Source organism: Gigantopelta aegis, chromosome 7 (genome assembly GCF_016097555.1).
Source record: "Gigantopelta aegis isolate Gae_Host chromosome 7, Gae_host_genome, whole genome shotgun sequence".
NCBI classification, from domain to species: domain Eukaryota; kingdom Metazoa; phylum Mollusca; class Gastropoda; order Neomphalida; family Peltospiridae; genus Gigantopelta; species Gigantopelta aegis.
In genome coordinates this window covers 36187886-36200029 of record NC_054705.1, presented here as the reverse complement: position 1 = coordinate 36200029, position 12144 = coordinate 36187886, and positions in this window count along the sequence as shown.

The window sequence follows — 12144 nt, the reverse complement described above, 5'->3', positions numbered from 1 at the left end:
TCATCGGCTATTACATGTCAAACATTTAGTCATTTTTTACATTATTATAGTCTTAGAGAGGAAACCTGCCACATTTCTACATTGTGGGTGTGGGTAATTTGTGGCATGCTTCCATCAGAGAACTGTTCAAGCACGCCTGTCGTGGGCACAACCTCTGACTTTGCCACAGAGTTCTGTCCATGACGGGGATTTCTCCATTAGTAACAAGGGATCTTTTATATGCACCATCCCACAGACAGGATAGTACATACCGTGGTCTTCGATATACCAATCGTGGTGCACTGGCTTAAAAGAGAAATAGCTCAATGGGCTCATCAATGGGGATCGATCCCAGACTGACCGCGAATCAGACGATCACTTTACCACTGGACTACATGTGTATGTCTTGCCCCTATATCAAGTTACAAATTCAACTTGGCATATCCTCATGACCTTCACCATTTGACCTGCATGTGAAGGATTCTATTGATATTTTAAGCCATTAATGAGGTATTAATACCCTACCGGTCCAACGTTTCCGTCTGTCTGTCTGTCCATCTGTGCAGCTCTCTACATTAACTTTTCCCATCTAGGAAAGAAAAGAAAAAAAGTTTGTATTTTATATAGCTAGTATGAAATGTTTTAGTCATCAAATTTAAAAAAATGGTCACATATGCAACCAAATCGTTCGCAATATAAAGGGCTGTTGTGCCATGTATAGTTTTCCAGAAATTGGTTGGGTTTTTTACACAATGCCACAAAATAATGAGCTGAAATTTTGTGAATATTGTTATCAAAAATTATACTGTTATAGATCTGGGGCCTAATTCACAAAAAATCTCACAACTTTGCGATCTCGCAATGCAATGCTAAAAGACTTGCAAAGAGGATCCGTTGTTGTTTAGCAGAGTCTAATTAAGAGAGCTTTATGAATTAGGCCCCAGGTGATTTAACTTTCATAGCGATTTATCATTTTTAACAGAGTTATGGCCCTTGAATTTAGGAGACACAAACATTTGTTGGGCCTTGTAGGAGATATACGTATTGAATTTAAAAACAGTTCTCTCAAAATGTTTGTTTTATTTAGCTAGCAATTTAACCAAGTAAATATAGAAAATCACATTTTTGCTACACAAATTTTGCTACGAAGTTATACTAGTACGGGACGTAGTCCAGTGGTAACATGTTCACCTAATGTTCCCTTGGTCTAGGATCGATCCCCGTTGGTGGGACCATTGGGCTATTTCTAGTTCTAGCCAGTACACCACGACTGGTATATCAAAGGCTGTGGTATGTGCTGTCCTGTCTGTGGGATGGTGCATATAAAAGATCCCTTAATTGCTACTAATGGAAAAATGTAGCAGGTTTCCTAAGACTTAGATATATATGCCAAAATTATCTAATGTTTGTCATCCAATTATAAATCGATGTACCGGGTACTCTAGCGGTGTCGTTAAACAAAATAAACTTTTTTTTTTTTTTTATGGTGTATGACATTGTCATTTATACATTTTTATACATCAATTTATAATATATAATATGTAAGCTTTAATAAATTTACCAATGCACAATGATTTATTGCAATTCACAATGTATATTATGTACATGTAGTTGAAAAAATAGTCTTAATTACATTATTTGAGTCAGACTTCACTTACTAAAAGTAAATATAGAATTTTATCTTGTCATCAAATCTTGCCAGTGTACATATACATGTATGTATAGTGATTGCATGATAAACAGAGGATAATAAACGAGTTACTAGTTATTATCAAATTTATGTCCCGAGTGAAATAATTTTCAGTTGTCACAAGCTTTAGCGAGTGACAAATGATAATTATTTCACGAGGGACATAAATTTGATAATAACTGGTACCGAGTTTGTTATTCTATTTATTACCTCAGCTATTTTTTCTCTAAAAGCACATGCACGAAGGCCAACTTGTATAGATAGGAACGATGTAAACCACTTTACACACTGTTCTGAGAATTGCTATAACGTAATTTAATCACGTTCATAGATAATTTTAAAAAACACAAGTTCTCTTTATTCTGCTTCCAAATCAATAAGGAATTGCATTAAAATAACATTTTGCTATTAATTTAATACCAAAAACAGAGACCCGTAAAGGCAAACTCTTTAAACTACATGACGTCATTTTGTGTTTGTCAAATCGTGATGACGTCATATTTAGTACCCACAAAGTCATTGGTTTGTAAGCGTCAAATTGTCCAATAGTATTGTTCGTTAGACCAATGCAGAATATTTCAAACTGAGAAAATATGGAAAATATTTTCCCTGTTATGAGTGACCACTGGGGTAATAAATTAAAATATGTTATGTCCAGGGACATTTCTGAGTTTGCTGCATTGTAAGATGTTTCAGACTAATAGTTCTACGATTAAATTTACATATTAAACATATTTTCTTGTTCAGAATATCAGTGTCTCTATGTTCAATGTGTTTCTTGTCGTCTTAATATTTGTAAGAAGCCCAAACTGGATTTTGTCTTCAAATAATTTCATACGTACAAAAAAATATTTTTTAGGAAAAAAAATGAAATTTAACCTAGTACAAATATTAGAACGATCAGAAACACATTTAATATACAGCCACTAATATTTTATGCAGACAAAATATATTTGATATGTAATTACAGTCGTCCAAAAGTCTCTGTTAGTCGATAACATCTTAAAAATTACAGCAAACTCGGAAATGTCTCTTTAACACCCCACCAAATAAGGCATCTTGAATTTGAGAACAGATTTTGCCGTTGATTTTTGTTTTTGTTTGTTTGTTTGTTTGTTATAACCATCAGGTAACCAATTGATCCTCTCTATCAGGGTTTCTGCCAGAAGGTATACAGATGGTAAAAGTACACACCCTAAAATCTGGAAAATTGATGGACATATTTTTTTATTTTTTTTTAGATAGATAATAGTAAAAAAAACCTGCTGTTTAAAATTTGTCAAAGGGCAGCCAGTGTCCACTTTCAAGACATTTCAAACCCATAACTACAAATGTGACTAGTAGGGACACTTATGGTCTGCTGTGCTTTTAAGGGTCTGGGATGTAACCCAGTAGTAATGCACACAGTCGGTCTAGGATCGATCCCCGTCGGTGGGCCCATTGAGCTGTTTCTCATTCTAGCCAGTGCACCACGACTGGTATATATCAAAGGATGTGGTATGTGCTATCCTGTCTGGGATAGGGCATATAAGTGATCCCTTGCTACTTATGAAAATATGTAGCGTGTTTCCTCTATGACTGTCAAAATGACCATATCTTTGACATCCAATAGCTGATGATTAATAAATCAATGTGCTCTAGTGGTGTCGTTAAACAAAACAAACTTTTTTTTATGGTCTGTTTTCATTTCATTTCATTACATACCATCAATTTATTTTCTGGCAGAAAGCCTGGGTGTGTATGTGTTATATGTGTCTCTGTGTTTGTGTATCGGTTGTGTTGTATGTAGCATACATTGTATGTGTTCAGCGGGCCTCGATGGTGTCGTGGTTAGACCATCGGTCTATAGGCTGATAGGTACTGATCACAGTCAAGGCATGGGATTTAACCCTGAGTGAGCGCTCCGCAAGGCTCAATGGGTAGGTGTAAACCACTTGCACCGACCAGTGATCCATAACTGGTTCAACAAAGGTCATGGTTTGTGCTATCCTGGCTGTGGGAAGTGCAAATAAAAGATCCCTTGCTGCCTGTCATAAAAGAGGCCTATGTGGCAACAGCAGGTTTCCTCTAAAAAAAAACCTGTCAGAATGACCATATGTTTGACGTCCAAGATAAAGATAAAAAATCCATGTGCTCTAGTGGTGTCGTTAAACAAAACAAACTTTTAACTACATGTAAGTCAGTGTGATTCCTGAATATAATTTTTATGAGAAAAGGAGGATGTTCCGGTGGCTCAAGTAGTCGACAGCATAATACAAGTCCAGTTTTACAATTCACCTTTATAGTATCTAGTTTGTTTGCCTGGTTTTTTTTTATCACCTGAAAGTATTAGAATATTACATTTTTGTCATATGGAAATAGTTTCTCATTAGTTCTTTGCACTTGGCAATGTGTAAATTCATTATATTAGTACTTCAACCCCTGCAATTACCCAAGCAACTGACAGTGCCGTGTAGTTCTTAATTTTATTAAGCATTTTATTATTATTATTTTATTTTATTTTATTTTTGCTGTGAATTATTGGATTTTTTTTTTTTTTGGCATGTTTGTTTGTCATGGACATTTTCTTAATTGCAGGGGTTGGTTTTTTCCATTTGTCTCAATTTACCTGTTACGACTACCATATTCTTTTTCAGTACGGTATCTTTATATGCCTTTTATTAGTTGAAGTTACATATATTTGAATAATTATATATATATATAGTTCTTCATTAATTCTTTTCATGACTATGCTTTCTAGGATTATACATGTATGCACCCATTTTGGTGCAAATGATTTTTTTTTGCAGTATATTGTACTTAAATTTATTCAGAAATTTGTATTTGAATGTTATTTATATTGATGTTTGAATTTTATCTTTTAAAAAACTTTAACAAAATTTATACATTTCTCTTTACATGTATACATTTATGTATTTTGTGTTTTATTACCGTAATATACTAAATACAGAACAACCAAATAAATGTAAATATATATATACAGTCAAACTTCTCGATAACCCCACCTTCGATCTCTCAAAAATTTCGATATCTCGACCTGAAGCAATAAACTGGATCTCTCGACCTAATTCTTTTGCCCCGCCATAAAGATTAAATAGATTATGCACCTCTAAAACTCGACTTGTGTCACTTGATCAAACTGTCATTGCCGATAGTATATACAGTATACAATATACATATATATATACACACACACACACACACACACACACACACATATATATATACACACACACACACACTGGCGTGGGAGTGGTCGGGGTGGCAAGGGGTCATGTTCTCACCCACTTTGTAGAAGCAGCGATGGTTTATATATATTTCTACATGTATTTTTTGTAGATGTGTGTGTGTGCAGTTTATGAAGTAATATAAATAATAAATTATGCTTTCAAAGTGACATTGTTGCAAATAAATTTTTTAATTTGGAACCTGAACATGAAATATTTGTACATGTTTATATACCACAAAGGAAAGGAAGGAAATGTTTTATTTAACGATGCACTCAACACATTTTATTTACAGCTATATAGCGTCAGACATATGGTTAAGGATCACACATATATATATAGAGAGGAAACCCGCTGTCGCCAGTTCATGGGCTACTCTTTTCGATTAGCAGCAAGGGGTCTTTTATATGCACCATCCCATAGACAGGATAGCACATACCACGTCCTTTGATACCACAAGGGTTTCCAGCATGCGCATCACGGGCTTAGTCTCTGACATCGCCTGAGACTTAAGTCCGGGACTGGGAGGTGGATTGGGGGCTAAGTTTGAGGTGGGCGGAATTGGAACAAACAATTTAGAAATTAGGCCAAGGACCTAAAGCCAACAAGAGATAGCGGACACATCCTAATCATGTCTGGAATAAAAACTTACGTCCAAAAGTGAAATTTGAATGCTCGGTCAAATATGTTTTAAGGTGATTTGAGCAATTTTGACGGGCTGTCAAAAATAAAGTGCGTCAGACTATTTACAAAAAAAAACAAAAACAACATACAGTTTTGAACTGCGGCCAAAAACGTTTAAAAGTCCGACTAAGCCCTTACCTAGAGGCGATTTAGTTCTTGCAGTTGTTGGCGCCTAAAGTGATGTGATTAACTTTCTACCATGAAACTGATACAAGTCTCCTCCACCTACGAGGGTAGGGGTTTTGCCAATTCGTCGTAATGGGCGCCGGCGATGATCTTCAACACTCTGTGGACGGTGTTATTGTTCATATCTTTGAAGGGGATCCCTTGTCTGTAAAGTCCATCGTGACGTGATGTCACCACAAGGCAGATTGTCTCATCACGTAGGTCCGTATCGTTGATCGCCACGTCACTATCGTTGGGGACGCGCTTGAAAATTCCCTCTTGGCAGTGAGTATTTTAGTGATATCGCTAACCAAGTACATAGAGTAGTGGTGCTTGGTCGTATTGGCCTGTAAGCTCCAGGAGGCGAAGTCCCTGTCTCTGCCAGACGCGGGAGGCTGTGCCTTGGCTGGTTGGTCGCTCGGGGGAGTGACAGTCTTTCATTTAACAACAGATCCAGCCTTGTTCGTCTTAAAGGAGGCCCTCGGGAGTGAGGGTCTCGACGGATTCGAACGGAACGGGAGACGCGGGACGTGGAGCGTGTTGAGTTCCTCTCCTGGGCCCCATAACACAAAGCACTTGTAATATTTGCGTCAGAAGTACGCCATACATTATGTATGGTGTACGTCTGACTCAAGTGTTACGAGCGCTTTATATTACCGGGCTCGGTCGGCTTGGCAGACTTGTCTGGTCGAAGCTGTTGCTGGCAGTTGAGCATCCGGTTGGGGGGGGGGGGGGGGGGGGGGGGCTCTCTCTCTCTCTCTCTCTCTCTCTCTCTCTCTCTCTCTCTCTCTCTCTCTCTCTCTCTCTCTCTCTCTCTCTCTCTCTCCGCACACTTTTGTCAACGCGAGAAAAACTAGTATGGTACAAGTCATATTTAATGAGGATGGTAATCAGATAGTGGAAATATCCAAGAGGTTTAATGAGGGAAACACCATGAATGCATAAGCCTACGAGATGGAGGGAGGGGGAAGGGGTCAACTGCCCCCTAGTACTGGGGCAAAACATCAAATCTGGGCAAAAATGCGTAGTGATTCGTTTGCAAAGACATACCCCCCCCACCCCACCCCCACCCCCCCAATAATTGTGAATCAAAAATATTATTGGTAGTAAATTGGCATTGATGAATTGTACTTGTAGAATGCAGGAAAGTGCATTTTAGGACATCTAGTTTTCAAAATGTTAGGGGGCAGCATACCCCGAAACCTAGAAACATTGCGCGCTCGATCCCAGTCAGACCCCCCCCCCCCCCCCCCCCAGTGTCGACTTGCTTCCGCTGTGCCTGAAAGAATTTGATTTTAAAGAAGGCATACTATGATTATTATAATACTTAATTAAACCTTGGCTATGGAATAGCAGTTACAGTTTTAAGTGTGTACACAAACCATCAACCCTATAAAAATAATTGTTTGTTCTATATTTAACCGACGTCGTTGACAAGTCGGTATAAATATATTTGGGGCGGGATTTAGCTCAGTCGGTTGGGTGCTCAGTGGTTCAACTGATTGGGGGTTTTTTCTCGTTCCAACCAGTGCACCACAACTAGTCAAAGGTCGTGGTATGTGCTTTCCTGTCTGTGGGAAAATGCATATAAAAGATCCCTTGCTGCATTAACAAAATGTAGCGGGTTTCCTCTTGACTACGAGTCAGAATTACCAAAATATTTGACATCCAGTAGCCGATGATCAATGTGATCTAGTGGTGTCGTTAAACAAAACAAACTTTACTTTACTTTTAAATATTTTTTTTTCACAAATGCTCACACAGTATAAGTTATTGTTATAAAGATGAGCTTATGGATGATACGTGAAATGTACCCTTGGCTTAATACGCATTCTGCATTTAGTGTGCAAATTGTCTATTTTCATGTCGCCCTGACCTACGTTTAGTGTTATTTGCTAGATGTTGGTCGTAAGTTAACAAAACAAAACACATATCCGGGTTCTACCTTGAGATATATGTTTAGATATTCGTCAGTCGACAATGCGTCAGTGAATAGCTGCATTTAGCGAAATTTGCCCTGTCGCCAAGAAAGGATGCCCTCAGTAATTACCTTCCTTGTAGTTGTCAAATACACCTGCGTGTACCTGGAATGAAGGGTTTTTTCGTTGGTCCGATAATAGTAACACCATTGAAAATCATTTGCTTTTAATTTCAGGGGGAAATGTTTATGGAGAAAATTAAAATCACCCGTCACAAATCCCATGATCGACACGTTACTATGACGTATCTGTAAGCGTAGATCCATATTACCAGAATAAAATAACTGGATGCTACTGTAGATCACAATGTGTGCAGGTTGAACATTCATTCAGTTACAGAATATATGGTACATCCAGTTAAAACCTCAATTTAATAATAAAATATAGTTAAAGGGACATTCCTGAGTTTGCTGCATTGTAAGATGTTTCCGACTAATAATAAAATATTTCTACTATTAAACTTACATATTAAATATATTAACTTGTTTAGAATATCAGTGTCTGTATATTGAATGTGTTTCTGGTCGTCTTAATATTTGTAAGAAGCCCAAACGAGTTTGTCTTCAAATATGTTCGTACGTACGAAAAAAAAACATATGTTAGAAAATAAAATGAAATTTAACCTAGTACAAATATTAGAATGATCAGAAACACATTTAATATACAGCCATTAATATGTTATAGAGAACAATATATTTGATATGTAATTACAATCGTTAAAAAGTCTCTGTTAGTCGATAACATTTTTAAAATTGCAGCAAACTCGGGAATGTCCCTTTAAGCGTGTACAACGTCTGTATTTTTTGTGTTACGCAAGATTTTAAACATATACGTTACCACATCTGTCATGGACACGTCCATTATATTCATTATGTAGTGCTATTTCACTTATTTATCCACTGCATCCATGGTAGGCATTCAATATACATGGGCTGTAGTGGCGACAGCGGGTTTCCTCTCAAAATATGTGTGGTCCTTAACCATATGTCTGACGCCATATAACCGTAATAAAATGTGTTGAGTGCGTCGTTAAATAAAACATTTCTTTCAATATACATTGGCATGCACTGTGCATCGACCATACAATTGTAAAATTCACAGAAGTTGCATAATGGTGGCCAAAATACGATACAAGATACGTGAACAGATTTTATTTGCGTTTGAGATATTTTGGTTTTCCCGCCACTTACATCGGTGACGTCGGTGTGATTAAGAGTCGGCTAGAAGTGTTTCTGGATAATTCTGGGAACCAAGATCTAGTGTTTGAAATAAATCTGGTCAGATACATTTTGTATCTAATTAAAGTCAAGTGTAATCATTGCATCAATGCTGTAAATTCCTGTATATTTCTTTTTACATATTATGCATGTTATTTCGTTTGTTTTCATATTCCATGTACACATAAAAGAAAAACAGCTGTACTATTAATGAATGAAAGAATCAATCAATGTTTAACGACACCCCAGCACAAAACTACACATCGGCTATTGGGTGTCACAAATGGTAAGTATATGAAAAGATTATTTATATATATTTATGTAAAACCACAGTGTAAGGAGCTGTAGGGGAAAAGTATATATTTGGAGCAATTGGGAGTGGCCCGATGCTTCATATAGATCTAATTGCCACGAAGCACAGACTCAACCAGATAATAGAAAATAAAGTGCAATTTTCAACTTTAAAAACATTGGGGGTGGGATATTTTTATTTTTTCAAATTCTGAAATTATCAATAAAACCACTTAAGTCTCCAAACTAATTGATATATTTGTCAATGTCGTACGCGTATCTTCATTCTGTCAAGCCAGTCCTGGGATAATGGCTGTCCTCCTTCAGGCGGTGCAGAAAGGATGAAGTAGGCGTGTGCCGTGCCCGCATCCATAAGCGTACGAGGCAGAGGGGAGGGCATTTTGGTTTAACTAGGACAAAAGCCAGCCTGCTCCCTATAAAAATGGGAGCCCGTAGGCCTTTGCCCGCATCGACCTCGGTGGCGTAGTGGTTAAGCCATCGGACTACAGGCTGGTAGGTACAGGGTTCGCAGCCCGGTACCGGCTCCAACCCAGAGCGAGTTCTTAAGGGCTCAATGAGTAGGTGTAAGGCCACTACACCCTCTTCTCTCTCACTAACCACTAACAAACTAACAACTAACCCACTGTCCTGGACAGGCAGCCCAGATAGCTGAGGTGTGTGCCCAGGACAGCGTGCTTGAACCTTAATTGGATATAAGCACGAAAATAAGTTGAAATCAATCAGCATCGGCCATACACATCTGACGCATTCATTTATGTTAAAGAAGCATACTCCTCCTGAGTGTGAACATTGTCATTGTACACCGTTCGCCACATTTTGATGGTTTGTTTGTTTTGTTTAACAACACCACTGAAAGGAAGGAAACGTTTAATTTAACGACGCACTCAATGCATTTTATTTACGGTTATATGGCGTCGGACATATGGTTAAGGACCACACATATATTGAGAGAAACCCGCTGTCGCAACTTCATGGGCTACTCTTTTCGATTAGCAGCAAGGGATCTTTTATATGCACCATCCCACAGACAGAATAGTACATACCAAGGCCTTTGCTACACCAGTTGTGGACCACTGGTTGGAACGAGAAATAGCCCAATGGGGCCTCCGACGGGGATCGATCCTCAGCCGACCGCGCATCAAGCGAACTCTTTACCACTGGGATACGTCCTGCCCCAAAATTAAGAAAGATGCATATAATCAATAGACCATTTTATGGTGATTTTTTAAATACAATTTTCATAAAATAACCCTCTATAATTACCTTTTTTTGATACCCAGTAGCCGATGTGTATTTTTTGTGTTGGGGTGTCGTTAAACATTCATTCATTGGTTAAACATTCATTCATTCGTTAAACAGTCATTCATTCATTCATTCATTGATTCATTCGTGCATGTGTGCGCGCATGCGCGTTTGTTCACGCTGTTCTAATATAGGTCTAAAGTTTTTGTTTAACAACACCTCTAGAGCACATTGATTTATTAATCATGGATATTGGATGTCAAACATTTGGTAATTTTGACATTATTATAGTCTTAGAGAGAAAACCCGCTACACATTTCCATTAGTAGCAAGGGATCTTTTATATGCATCATCCCACACACAGGATAGCACATACCACGGCGATATACCAGTTGTGGTTCACTGGCTGGAACGAAATGGCCCAGTGGGCCCACCGACGGGGATCGATCCCAAACCGACCGCGCATCAAGCGAGCGCTTTACCACTGGGATTTAGCTCAGTCAATTGAGTGTTCGCTTGAGGTGCTTGCGTCGCAGGGTCGAACCACCTCGGTGGATCCATTCAGCTAATTGTGGGGTTTTTCTCGTTCCAACTAGTGCACCACAACTAGACAAAGGCCGTGGTATGTGCTTTCCTGTCTGTGGGAAAGTGCATATAAAACATCCCTTGTTGCATTAGGAAAGATGACTACGAGTCAGAATTACCAAATGTTTGACATCCAATAGCCGATGATTAATTAATCAATGTGCTCCAGTGGTGTTGTTAAACAAAACAAACATCTTCTTTTCTTTTGTACTGAAATTAAACATAAACAAAAGACCTGATTCGATAAAACAGTAAATAAACATTTTATTCCAATACAGACTTCGATCAATATCACAGAATAAGACATTTCGTTCGAACGTGTCCGTTAAAGTTACACAATCATAGTTTTGGAGTTGTTGGGGTTTTTTTAACTTTAAATTTATTTAGACCTAAAAGTGTAAAAATTCCATTCTTTGTGTGATGTGGAGTTTGTATGTCGAGAGAATGCATGTGATCAATATCACAGAATAAGACATTTCGTTCGAACGTGTCCGTTAAAGTTACGCAATCATAGTTATATACATGTGGGTTGTTTTATTTTTACTTTCAATTTATTTACACCTAAAAGTGTAAAAAATCCATTCTTTGTGTGATGTGGAGTTTGTATGCAGAGAGAATGCATGAGATCAATAAACAATAAAATAACATTTTATTCCAATACAGACTTCGATCAGCATCACAGAATAAGACATTTCGTTCGAACGTGTCCGTTAAAGTTACGCAATCAAACTTATATATACATGTGGGTTTTTTTTTTTTTTACTTTCAATTTATTTAGGCCTAAAAGTGTAAAAATTCCATTCTTTGTGTGATGTGGAGTTTGTATACTGAGAGAAATAAATAACGGGACACTTGGTACTGTAGACTACAGTTCACTCACTATTGGCGTCGTGATGTCTGTATAAGAAAGGATGGAAGGGGATTCTTTTTACGGCCATTTACCTTTCGACCGACCGTTCAAAATTGCGCCAAATTCCCTCAATCAAAATTGCGCACCCTTTTCTCTTTGGCATTTAACTGCTCCATAAAAAGTCCATAGCACCACCCCCACCCCCACCCGCCTG